Source organism: Podarcis muralis, chromosome 3 (assembly GCF_964188315.1).
Source record: "Podarcis muralis chromosome 3, rPodMur119.hap1.1, whole genome shotgun sequence".
NCBI classification, from domain to species: domain Eukaryota; kingdom Metazoa; phylum Chordata; class Lepidosauria; order Squamata; family Lacertidae; genus Podarcis; species Podarcis muralis.
In genome coordinates this window covers 5,049,298-5,062,365 of record NC_135657.1, presented here as the reverse complement: position 1 = coordinate 5,062,365, position 13,068 = coordinate 5,049,298, and the positions used below count along the sequence as shown (strand labels likewise).

At 46.8% G+C, this 13,068-nt stretch overlaps 1 protein-coding gene across 3 annotated transcripts in view; it reads right to left on the bottom strand.

The window, feature by feature from the left end:
• Window positions 1-13,068, bottom strand: part of MSRA (methionine sulfoxide reductase A) — a 197,712-nt gene that overhangs the window by 56,833 nt on the left and 127,811 nt on the right. The gene's annotated exons all lie outside the window — the stretch shown is intronic.

The following is a 13,068-nucleotide window of genomic DNA, read 5'->3' as shown; positions in this document are numbered from 1 at the left end:
TCCAGAGGAGGGCAACCAAAATGGTCAAAGGCCTGGAAACGATGCCTTATGAGGAACGGCTAAGGGAGCTGGGCATTTTTAGCCTGGAGAAGAGGAGGTTAAGGGGTGATATGATAGCCATGTACAAATATATAAAAGGATGTCACATAGAGGAGGGAGAAAGGCTGTTTTCTGCTGCTCCAGAGAAGCGGACACGGAGCAATGGATCCAAACTACAAGAAAGAAGATTCCAACTAAACATTAGAAAGAACTTCCTGACAGTAAGAGCTGTTCGACAGTGGAATTTGCTGCCAAGGAGTGTGGTGGAGTCTCCTTCTTTGGAGGTCTTTAAGCAGAGGCTTGACAACCATATGTCAGGAGTGCTCTGATGGTGTTTCCTGCTTGGCAGGGGGTTGGACTCGATGGCCCTTGTGGTCTCTTCCAACTCTATGATTCTATGATTCTATGACTTGATCAGAAGTAACTATGTGCATCTGCAGTGACAGGGAAGGGGTGCAGAATCTGACCCCTGAGCAAGGTATGCCAGTGACTAAAATGGCGAAGGTCTGATGTTTTCAAAAATGGCCTTTCCCCAGAAATTTTGGAAATACTTAACCAATTTAAAATGGCATTGACTTCTGATGAAGAAAGGGTTACTGCCTGAGAGTGATCCCTGCTTGCACTCTCAGAAGAGGCCTTAAAAAAAAAATCCATCTAGATATGGGGAGAGGTGGGGATGAACACATAGATGGGACAATGGTTTGGAAAGGAAGGAAGGAAGGAAGGAAGGAAGGAAGGAAGGAAGGAAGGAAGGAAGGAAGGAAGGAAGGAATCTTTGTAATGAGGTAATGTTTTTCAAAATTACGGGATATTTGTTTTCCTGGGGTCCTTGGTATGGAAAGATCTGTACATGAAAAATTACCCACACAAAAACCTAAACCATTAGGCGTGTGATAATGTTCCTACTGCAGCAAAGCTCTTTGCAGTGCTTCATATTAGGATCATAAGATGAGCCCTGCTGGATCAGAATAAAAGGCCCAAACAAATCCCTATATTGAGATGTGCGTCTGCTCACACCTGCAGCAATTGGTGTTGTGGTCATGGGACCAGGGGCTGAGCTGGAGAGAAATAAGCCTCGTGTTTTCATAACACTATTGCAAACATTAGCGTTGTCACGGGCATACGCACTGTGGCTGGGCCAGAGCAGTTCCAAACTCACAGGCTGAATAAGTCGACTGTCCTGAAACAAACCATCTAATTTTTTTTAAAAAAGTCACATTAGCTAGGTGCTATATTTTTTGGCACTGCTAATACAGCTATGAATTGATAACGTGACTCTGGGCATGTGCAAAGTGCTTTCCCCCTCCCTGCTTAGCAGAGCTGGAAAAAGCTGAAGCAGTTTCGCGCCTGCATGCTGGAAAACTAAGGCTGGTGCTTAGGAGTCTGAAACATTTATTTTTAAACAGAATGTGTGAGAGATGGAGGGAGGCAGAGAGAGAGAGAGAGAGAGAGAGAGAGAGAGAGAGAGAGAGAGGGCACGGATCAAAGGAGAACCGAGTTTAAAATTAAATCTGGTCCAGGTGCAGAATGGCCCTCTCGGTCCCTCAATTGTCATAGCAATTCTGATGACAGCTGTGCTGTAAATGGAAGTTAATTATAATATCTGAGGCCTGTCATCTGCATTTCCGCCGTTTGAACTGGCAGGAGGAAAGGCCCCCACGTGCAACTGCAGTTCAAAAGGAAACGCAGCGAGATGTTAAACAAAAGGAGCCCAATGCTCTCGCACTTCCCAGCTTGACGACTGTCCTTTGGAGACACCCGCACTCGAGGGTCAAGATAATGGCCTTGACCGGCAGGGGACCAGGGCAGGTGGGGAGGGGAGGGGGCTCTCGACAGCGCGAGCCGGGCAGGGTGCGCAGCTGGCCGTTCAAGTGACCTCTCGGGTGATGCCCTTCTTTGACATTGCCTGTTAATGTGTCCCGGGCGAAGGGTTGATGGGAAACAATGGCAGGCAGGCACCCTGCGCAGGCAACCCTTGACACGGCGGGCCTTTTCTTCCTCCTTTTGAGGATGCAGCCAATGGGCACGCTCCCCAGGCTGGCTGCCATGGCAACCACACTGCAGCTCGGTAGCACATTCGAGGCGTCACGTGAAAGAAGATGAATGTGCTGCACGGAAAGGGGGGGGGGCAGCAAGGAGGCGAGGAAGGAGGCCGAGAGGCAGGTGATCGCGCTCAGAATTATACATTCCCACCAGGGGGAGCGAGTCCTTTTTAAAGTGCAAAGATGGGCCATTTCCATTTTTTAAAGGGTCCCAGGCCATCACCACTGTACACAAACACACCACATATGTGACACACCATATATATATATATATATATATATACACACACACACACACATATAACATATATACAGTGGTACCTCGTGTTACATACGCTTCAGGCTACAGACTCCGCTAACCCAGAAATAGTACCTCGGGTTAAGAACTTTGCTTCAGGATGAGAACAGGAATTGTGCAGCGGCAGCACAGCGGCAGCAGGAGGCCCCATTAGCTAAAGTGGTGCTTCAGGTTAAGAACAGTTTCAGGTTATGAACGGACCTCCAGAACGAATTAAGTACATAACCAGAGGTACCACTGTAACACGCTATATATATAGATGATAGAGAGAGAGAGAGAGAGAGAGAGAGAGAGAGAGAGAGAGAGAGATGATATAGATATAGATATAGATATAGATATAGATATAGATATAGATATAGATATAGATATAGATATAGATATAGATATAGATATAGATATAGATATAGATATAGATATATTGCATGTTATATTTTATATATATGTTAGGGTTGCCATATTTCAAAAAGGGAAAATCGGGACACAAAAGTTGAGGTTTTTGTGGCCAAAGTTGTTGATCCCAGACGCTGTATATGTGTGTACACATGTACACACACACACACACACACACACACACACACACCACACACACACCATTCTTCTCCATTACAGACCTGAAGCAATGATTGTTGTTTTAAAACCAAATGCAACTCTGACCCAATGTTTTGGGAAGATGGGGAAGAATGCCCTCCTGCACAGAGAATCTCTTTTCTCTCTCTAGCGATTTGCACAGGAAATTAATGATACATGAACCCCGAATTCATTGCACTGGAATCCCAAAGAAAAGACCCCCTGAAATGCTGGAAATATTGAACAAATCTACATTTAACTGCCCATCCAACAAAGTTATCACTCAGACTTTTATCATTTATGAAGTGGTGATACTGGAGTTGCACCAGTCGTCGCTGCTCAAATAGGAACAGTTGCTGTCTGCACACCCCAAATGTTAATCATTGCTGCCAGACCTCAGGCACACCGTCTATGAAGTTTCATTTGAACCAGGCCTGACTAGTGCTTAGTTCTGGGACCTGCAGTCTGGACAAGGCTCACACCTGGAACATGTAATATACTAATGAAGAAACAGGTCCCTTGACCATGCGTGTAGTCAGCCCAGTGGGCAAGGAGATGGGCCTTTCAGGATGGAGTGTGTGGGTTTCAGGTAAGCTTCCATACTTTAGACTTGTAAATAAGGCGCTGCCTGAAAGTAACAACAGCAGCAACAGGGATATACTTACATTCCATTTTTCAGCTAAACCTATCTAGAGAAATGAGTAATCAGCTCATCACAATTGAACCACTCTACCTGTCTTGAGTGGGACGCGGGTGGCGCTGTGGGTAAAACCTCAGCGCCTAGGGCTTGCCGATTGAAAGGTCGGCGGTTCGAATCCCCGTGGCGGGGTGCGCTCCCGCTGCTCGGTCCCAGCGCCTGCCAACCTAGCAGTTCGAAAGCACCCCCGAGTGCAAGTAGATAAATAGGGACCGCTTACCAGCGGGAAGGTAAACGGCGTTTCCGTGTGCGGCTCTGGCTCGCCAGATGCAGCTTGTCACGCTGGCCACGTGACCCGGAAGTGTCTGCGGACAGCGCTGGCTCCCGGCCTCTTGAGTGAGATGAGCGCACAACCCTAGAGTCTTTCAAGACTGGCCCGTACGGGCAGGGGTACCTTTACCTTTTTACCTTCTTGAACAAACCAATAAATTGAACAAAGAAACAAACCTATATTTGCAAACCAGGTGTTAGATCCCACTAACACCGCAGAACACATTCCACATTTTTACATGCAGTACCATGAACATTTATACTCCGCTTTCCCCTCTACACTACAAGCTTTGTATAACGCCAGTAATCCTTTCAACTCTGCAAGGGAAGTCAATATTATTGTGTCAGAACTCGGGTGGATAAAGGCTGAGAGGGTGAGCATTAATGGCTGGGTTCCAGCTGCCCAGGTGAGCTATGCTATCTGACATCTTTCGCTGTATCCTTAGCTGCAGGCCCAACAATCACCATTCATGAAAGGCTAGTTAATTTGAGTTTCGAGGGAAATCCCTGAAGCTGAAGATCTGAGAGATTTTTGAAAACCCTGTATTTTCCCAGTAGCCGTCTACAGAATATACTGTATTTTTCGCCCTATAAGACGCACCTTTCCCCCTCCAAAAATGAAGGGGAAATGTGTGTGCGTCCTATGGGGCGAATACAGGCTTTCGCTGAAGCCTGGAGAGCGAGACGGGTCGGTGCACCCCGACCCCTCTCGCTCTCCAGGCTTCAGGAAGCTCTGCACAACCCTCGGGAGCCCGGCACGAAGCCGCGCCGGGCTCCTGAAGGTTGCGTGGAGCTGCCTGCGCTCCCGGGCTCGGCGCAGCTCCGAGCAACCCTCCGGAGCCCGGCACGAAGCCGCACCAGGCTCCCGAGGGTTGCACAGAGCTGCCTGCGCTCCCGGGCTCGGCGCAGCTCTGCGCAACCCTCCGGAGGCCGGCACGAAGCCGCGCCGGGCTCCCGAAGGTTGAGCAGAGCTGTCTGCACTCCCGGGCTTGGCGCAGCTCCGAGCAACCCTCCGGAGCCCGGCGCAGCTCCGGCATCGCTCTGGCTCCCATTCTGGGGGCTGGGGTGGGGGAAGCTCGGGCTTCCCCCGCCCCAGCCCCGCGCCTGTGGGGGGGGAATAATTTCCCCCCCTTATTTCTCCCCCCCCCAAAAAAATCTAGGTGCGTCCTATGGGCCGGTGCATCCTATAGGGCGAAAAATACGGTACTTATTTTTCACTACCAATCAACCCCCGAGGTTTTAGTCAACCAACTCAGTGGTTCCCAATCAGGGGTCCGTGGACTCTTGGAGGTCCACAGAATGCACCTAGAGGGTCCAAGGCCCCATCCCTTGACTCCCCTGCAACTATACTTTTGTCATTTTCACATTGCAATACAGTGGTACCTCGGGTTAAGTACTTAATTCATTCCGGAGGTCTGTTCTTAACCTGAAACTGTTCTTAACCTGAAGCACCACTTTAGCTAATGGGGCCTTCCGCTGTCGTCACGCTGCTGGAGCACGATTTCTGTTCTCATCCTGAAGCAAAGTTCTTAACCTGAAGCACTATTTCTGGGTTAGCAGAGTCTGTAACCTGAAGCATATGTAACCTGAGGTACCACTGTATCACAAATGTTATGGTCTATTTTAGTACTGTGTGATTTTTCAATATGCAGCTTGGTTCTCAAATGGAATCTGTTCCGGAAGTCCATTTGGCTTCCGAAAATGTTTGAAAACCAAGGCTTGGTTTCTGATTGGCTGCAGGAGCTTCCTGCACTCAATTGGATGCCACAGAAGCCACGTCAGATGTTCGGCTTCTAAAAAAATCTTCGCAAACCAGAAAGCTTACTTCCAGGCTTGCGGCGTTCGGGAGCCAAAACATTCGTGTCGCAAAGCGTTCGAGAACCAAGGTATGATTGTAGTGGTGATAACATTGCGAGAACTGTTTGCAGTTAAATATGCAGCAATGTATCGCTCCCCGTGCAAGGGAAAACAGGGCAGTCGATTTCCAGGCACTGCCAATATTGCACAATGATCTCGGCCGATAATACTGTATATCTGAGACCAGGGCAGCTGATCGCTCTGACTTCAAGGCATCGTGGCACTACTCTCCCCAGGCACCGAAGCAGAGCAGGAAAGAAGAAGCCATAGTGGACATGCATTTTCGCTGGCTGTCCCGCTGACAGCAGCTGATGCATCCCCCACCCCCACCCCTTCCCACTCAAGCCATGCGGCAGGGGTGTCTCCACTTCCTCTCCTCCCCCCACCCATCCAATCTCTGTGACTGGTCCTTCCCTCACCCCCACGCCTGATCTCCAATTTCAGACATTGTGATATATCAGAATATTGCGGTGTTTAGCTGCTGATATATCACGATGTTGAAAACCAGACTATCACTCAGACCTAGTCTGGTTTTTTTTAGTACAGTGGTACCTCAGGTTACATACGCTTCAGGTTACAGACGCTTCAGGTTACATACTCAGCTAACCCAGAAATAGTGCTTCAGGTTAAGAACTTTGCTTCAGGATGAGAACAGAAATTGTGCTCTGGCGGCGCGGCGGCAGCAGGAGGCCCCATTAGCTAAAGTGGTGCTTCAGGTTAAGAACAGTTTCAAAGTTAAGTACGGACCTCTGGAACAAATTAAGTACTTAACCTGAGGTACCACTGTATACCTAAAATCCTTTGCTTATTAGGGGCTACACCACATTTTGTTCAAGAATTTGCTTTGCAGAAATAACTACCATAGAGCTATCAAAATTTTCAGAAGACGAAAAACTATCTCCGTATGCGACAACGGCGGCCAGAGCTTTGATAGCTCAAGGATGGAAACATCAAGATCTGCCGACTATTGAGGAATGGCAAACAAAGATGGTAGAGTACGCAGAATCAGCCAGGCTGACGGGACGAATTTGTGAGCAGGACGACCAGACGTTCCAAAAAGACTGGAAGAAATTTATAACTTACCTTGAGAAACACTGTTTACGTATAAGAACACTGGCAGGTCTGAGATAAACCTTGCAACGTATAATTGATGGAGCATTCTATATGGCATTATAGAAAGAACCATGTATAGATATGAACAGTATGCTGATATAAATCAATGTATACATATTTTAGTGTGGAAACAAGAAAACCAGAAGAGGGGTAGAGGGAAGTGGTGATCCTGAGAGTTTTAGGTTACTAATATTGTAAGAATGTATAAATATATAATATGAAAATCAATAAAAAAATTGCAAAACAAAAAAATCAAAAGTAAAGGGGTCCATGGCTTGGCTATTGATAAGTACGGGGTCCTGGGTAATTAGCTAATTGGGAACCACTGAACTAACTGATTGATGGAAATAAATTCACAAAAACCTCCAGGCAACTGCTTTCTCCCCTTGAAAATAGAGAAGGAAGAGTGACTTTAACTCACTAGCCAAATAAACATCACTGCTCATTGTTCAATTTATGCTTCTGCATTATAGTTAATACACCATGGCCAAAATGTTTTCAAACGTTTATACATATGCCCTTCAGTCTCAGCCACTATTAATGTGACAAACGTAGTGTACAGGCCTCATCACCAACCCCTCTACAAGTTTAGTTCCCTGTGCTGGATTTGTGAGTAAAACTAATGGGCAGCTGAGCTTTTGTAAAAAGCGTACAGGTGTTTTCTACTCAGTTCCAGGGACCTTCCTGCTTTCCAATAGACAACAAATGAGGATACATTATAGGCCGTAAAATGGAAGCTGGGAGCATCAGACATGTGCATCAGATGGCAGGAGGGGGATGTGCTAGCCTGCAAAAATTGTGATAAAAGGGTTGGGAGGAGGCGTTGAAACATATTAAAGATTCCCACAGAAACTCAGGTACAGCAGTGGGTCCATTTGGGCAACAGACAAAAACTCCCCATGTTTGAGCATCCTAGACCCAAGCACACATCCAGTTTTTAACTAGGCTCGGTTTGGGGTAATTCCCAGCGCTGAGCTGCTTTTTGCAGAGCAAGGTTTAAAAAGCAATTTGTTGTTTTCTGCTGGGAAAGACCCTTGGAAAAAGTATGGCGTGCCTGTGCTCTTCCTCTGCTGGTTCCTGTGGATTCATTCTTGATCTTGCTTGAGTGTGCCAGTTTCGGTAGTGTTTGACTTTGGTACTCAGAACCAGCCCTACCCTACAGGACTCACAGCTTTCCAGCTGACCTACATTTTTAAAGCACATCTGCTGGCAAGTTGATCTCCAGCTGTAATAAGGAACTCTGTGTTCCTACCTTCTCTTGCTCTGGACAGTTTCCCTGGACTTGAGACCTGGCTGGACTTTGGATTTCTACTGGGACCCACCAGCTCTGAACTGACTTCCTTTCTCAATTTTTGCTGCTTTGACCAAGTTCTGCACTCCGTGAGGCCTTGATCCTGTAAGGAGCATTGGCTCTCACCAATACACAATAGCATGGATGTATGGAAGTGAGAGCTGGACCATAAAGAAGGCTGATCGCCGAAGAATGGATGCTTTTGAATTCTGGTGCTGGAGGAGACTCTTGAGAGTCCCATGGACTGAAAGAAGATCAAACCGATCCATTCTTAAGGAAATCAGCCCTGAGTGCTCACTGGAAGGACTGATCCTGAAGCTGAGGCTCCAATACTTTGGCCACCTCATGAGAAGAGAAGACTCCCTGGAAAAGACCCTGATGTTGGGAAAGATGGAGGGCACAAGGAGAAGGGGACAACAGAGGACGAGATGGTTGGACAATGTTCTCGAAGCTACCAGCATGAGTTTGACCAAACTGCGGGAGGCAGTGGAAGACAGGAGTGCCTGGCGTGCTCGGGTCCAGGGGGTCACGAAGAGTCGGACACGACTAAATGACTAAACAACAATAAAAATACTCAATAGCCTATGTAGGGGAAGGGCGCACATACTGATGTGGCTACTGAGAAAAAGGCAACTTCAGCCAATATAGGAAGGAGTAAGCATGAGCTGCTTCATTTGACTGCACTGCAGTCATGTCTCAAGGCCACCAGAGGGCAATGAAATAAACCAGGTTCTCCCGTGGTCATAATTCTGAATTTCAACATCTTACAGCAGGCAAGTCAATTACAGCAGCTTTCCCCTTTGCTGCAATAAAATGCCATTGAATAATGTGGATGTTTATTTGCTGTGGCAGTTGATACTTAGAACCAATTTGCACATTTGGAAGAGATAATGACAAGTTTGGAGGGGCGCGGGAGGGGGGAGGGGGGAGAGATGATCACACAAGATATAATTAAACAATTGCAATAGTAAGAAATGATTACACCAACACAGAAACAGGGCAGGTGATGCCCGACAGTTGCACAGAGAGATAAATGGGCTATTTAGCATGAGCAACAACTGCAGAGTCAAATATATTAATGCCATTAATGCGGATTCGAGGCAAATATGTTTTGGAGCACACCGTGCAAGTGTCCAGGGCCATGAAGTGCAACCCACAGATATTCCTGGCACACCACCACACGTGCCAGAACCAGCTAAGGAACTAGCCTATCTGTGGCATCCCTTGGGCTAAGAGATTGTAGGGATCTGCACCCAATTGACATGTGCCTTCTGTGACTGGTCAGAGTAGAGGCAACAGAGCCTTGCTGAGAAACAGGTGACCCTGGACGGGGTCTGCTGCAATGGATCTTACAATTCTGTTAGTGGATGGAGCAGATCAGAAGGCTTTCTAGGGGTCAGAGATTACTTGAACTACCCTGGCCTACTAAAGGGACGGAGGAGAATTTTGTTTGATCTGCATGTTCAAGCAAACTAACCTGATTCACACCTTCCAGACTAACACACAGACTGGAATGTAATTGTCTTTGGATTTATGCTCTTCTCCAAATGTTATGATACAGATTTTAGCTCTAAAATGTACCCAAATGCATTAAAAGAAATACGTGCTTTATGATAAACTATGTTTAGAAATGAATGCATTGAACTAAAGTAGTCCTTAATCAAAATGTTGTGATAACATATATATTCAAGTAACGTATAAATAAAAACTTGCATACGTAAAAAGAAAAGAAAAAAGCAGAATGAAAAAGCATGTGTGAAATCAACCGAGACCAGAAACAGACTGGTCCTTAGCCTATTTAAGGGTGCCTTTACTGCTTTCGTTCTATTTTGCATGTCGTAAAGTTTATGATATACTTTATGAAAGTGTGGTTTACGTACAGTCTATTTCAATAAATAAAATAAAATAAGTTTCTTTAGAGGCTTCCTTGATGGTAAGGTAAAGGTAAAGGTACCCCTGCCCGTACGCGCCAGTCTTGACAGACTCTGGGGTTGTGCACCCATCTCACTCAAGAGGCCGGGGGCCAGCGCTGTCTGGAGACACTTCCGGGTCACGTGGCCAGCGTGACAAAGCTGCATCTGGCGAGCCAGCGCAGCACACGGAAACGCCGTTTACCTTCCCGCTAGTAAGCAGTCCCTATTTATCTACTTGCACCCGGGGGTGCTTTCGAACTGCTAGGTTGGCAGGCGCTGGGACCGAGCAACGGGAGCGCACCCCGCCACGGGGATTCGAACCGCCGACCTTTCGATCGGCAAGCCCTAAGCGCTGAGGCTTTTACCCACAGCGCCACAGCTCTGCAATTCTCTTCTTCAGACAGAGCTGGACAGTGCCACAAAGTCTGAATTGCTGCCTGACACCCTTTGTGTCCCATGTTCAGAACCAGCTGTGGGCTTGAGCCCAGGCAATGACCTCTGTGGGAATGTTGCAGATAGGTAGCCGTGTTGGTCTGCCATAGTCAAAACAAAAAAAAAATTCCTTCCAGTAGCACCTTAAAGACCAACTAAGTTAGTTCTTGGTATGAGCTTTCGTGTGCATGCACATGAAAGCTCACACCAAGAACTAACTTAGTTGGTCTTTAAGGTGCTACTGGAAGGATTTTTTTTGTTTTTTCTCTGTGGGAATATTTACAAGCTCCTCCAGCCCACCTTCCCAGCCAAAAACATTGAATACTGAGAAAAGCAGGTATAACATGCTGATCGGCAATTCACTGATCCCCACTGACTCAGTCCACAAGTCAGATAAGGAACATACAAAAGCAACTGCCCCGGATTCTCCAGGGCGCGCTTGTTGCACCACAGAAGGACAGTGAGAGAAATCCCCACCCTGTAACTCCTTATGACTTAAGCCCTAAGCAGCTGCTTAACATCCACATCTGCTAAAGCGGTCTCTAGTTCACAAAATCTTATGCTATAATAATACTGGTTATCCTTTAATGTGCCACAAGCCTCCTGGTTCTTTTTCTGCTGCAACTGACTCTCTTTGCCTGGAAGTTGCTCGCTGAAAATTACAGCTAAACGACACTAAATTGCACCCTTCATTCACTGAGATTGCAGAAAGATTATTTAACATACTGTATATTGAATATCTAAGGCTGCAATTCCATATGTACTGAAGCCCCGATAGGGCTCATTTTTTTCCAGAAGACACTGCACATTACCTAAATTAAGGACAATATTGTCCCAAGAACAGATAAACATGTTTCATTTAAACTTCCTATGAATAATTCCACTGACTTGATCTTTCAAGAAACATCTGTGCTGATAAGCAGGAAAAATGGTAAAGAAAGGGGAACTGCCGAATTAAAATGCAAGAATATTAGCATGGGAGGAAGCGAGGGAACAGCCTGGAGTCAGGCGAAAAAGAGAGAACAACGAGGTATACATGGAATAAGTAGTAAAATGAACCACTCCAGAGATAAAGAGACACTGAGAAAGAGTCTGGTGAACAGCATCACCTCTTTCAATTCATCGAAAGCCTCTTCAGTCTCCTCCTTTAAGGAAGTCAAATATGCATGGGGTACAGTCTCTCTTGAGACTGTATCATCTTGGGCTGCAAGTAGGAATCGACTGCATTGAATGTACCCGTATGCGCAAACCCCACCCCACCCAAAACCTTTGCCTATGGAAAGGTATCCCATCAGTAAGGAGGAAAGGGAAGCAAAGGACTGGCTAGAGGCATAGAGACCCTCACAAATCAGGCTGCCATCCCTGATTAGAGGGCCAACGCTTGCGTGGTCGCGCGGTCACGTCCGACCTCCTATCAGTCAGACACAGGCCAGTACTTATCCATCCAAGTTGGCAGCCCAAAACAGACAGACAATGACAGGACTGCCAGCTCCAGGCTGAGCACACCAGGAGGGGAGCTGCGGACACTGAACCTCAGCTTGTGGGCGCAATGAAGAGAGTCAAACCTGCCAGCTTAAAATCTGCTTAACCCTTCACAGGACACAGCTGACAATCTGTGCCAAGCAATCCTAAATCTATAGGTCTGGTACTGCACTGTCCTGTCCCCCTCGACCTATCCTCACCCCCTCCGTTTGGCATTCATCAAGGCAAATTTCTGGATGTGAGGAAGGAAAGAGTTGTTCTTTCAACTTTCTCCAGGATTTAAATCAAATAACAGCACTTAGAGCAAGAATGCCAACGACATAACTAGAACTACCCACAGCCCTCTGGGAAGGAAAAACTACCCGGTAAACCCGTTTCAAAAGGTTACCAGCTGACAAAGAGAGCAAATCCAATATGTTTGGGGGTGAGAAGTCAGAGGTAAAACATATGGTTGCAGGAGAAGGTCTCAGGTGTGCAAGGATGATGCTATTGAGTGCTTTAGTATGTAAGGAAGTGGCCAACTTACCAATTGCCAGTCACTCTTGAGGGCTTTACACCTTAAGAAGAGCTTGCAGGATCAGGCCAATGGCCCATCTGGTTCAGCAACAGCCAACCAGATGCCTATGGGACTTCCGAAAGCTGGATCTGAGCACAACAGCACTCTCCCCAACTGCGATTCCCAGCAAGTGCGATTCCCAACAACCTTCCAAGATACCCCTAGACAAAAACTATGGAGACAACCTCCTTGATGTAAGCCCATGTCTGACTACAGAGCTGGGAACTGACATACTGTTGAAGTATCTCTCTCTAGTGCATTCTTCAAACTGTTTCTAGGCTTCCTTAGAAGCTTATCAGGGGTTCCTCCGGGAAAAAGATCATTAATGAAGGCTTGGGTTGACATGGGCCAATGGTAAAGCCCAAGAGGTTTGGCCAGTGCCCTGTGCAAACAGCAAGGGCATTGCTGAATGGGACTCTGAATCTGACATAGGTTCCTTGAGAAATGCATAGACTCAGTGGCAAGCAAACAGATAAGGAAAGGGCTCCCTCGGGGGAGGAATATGAAAAGC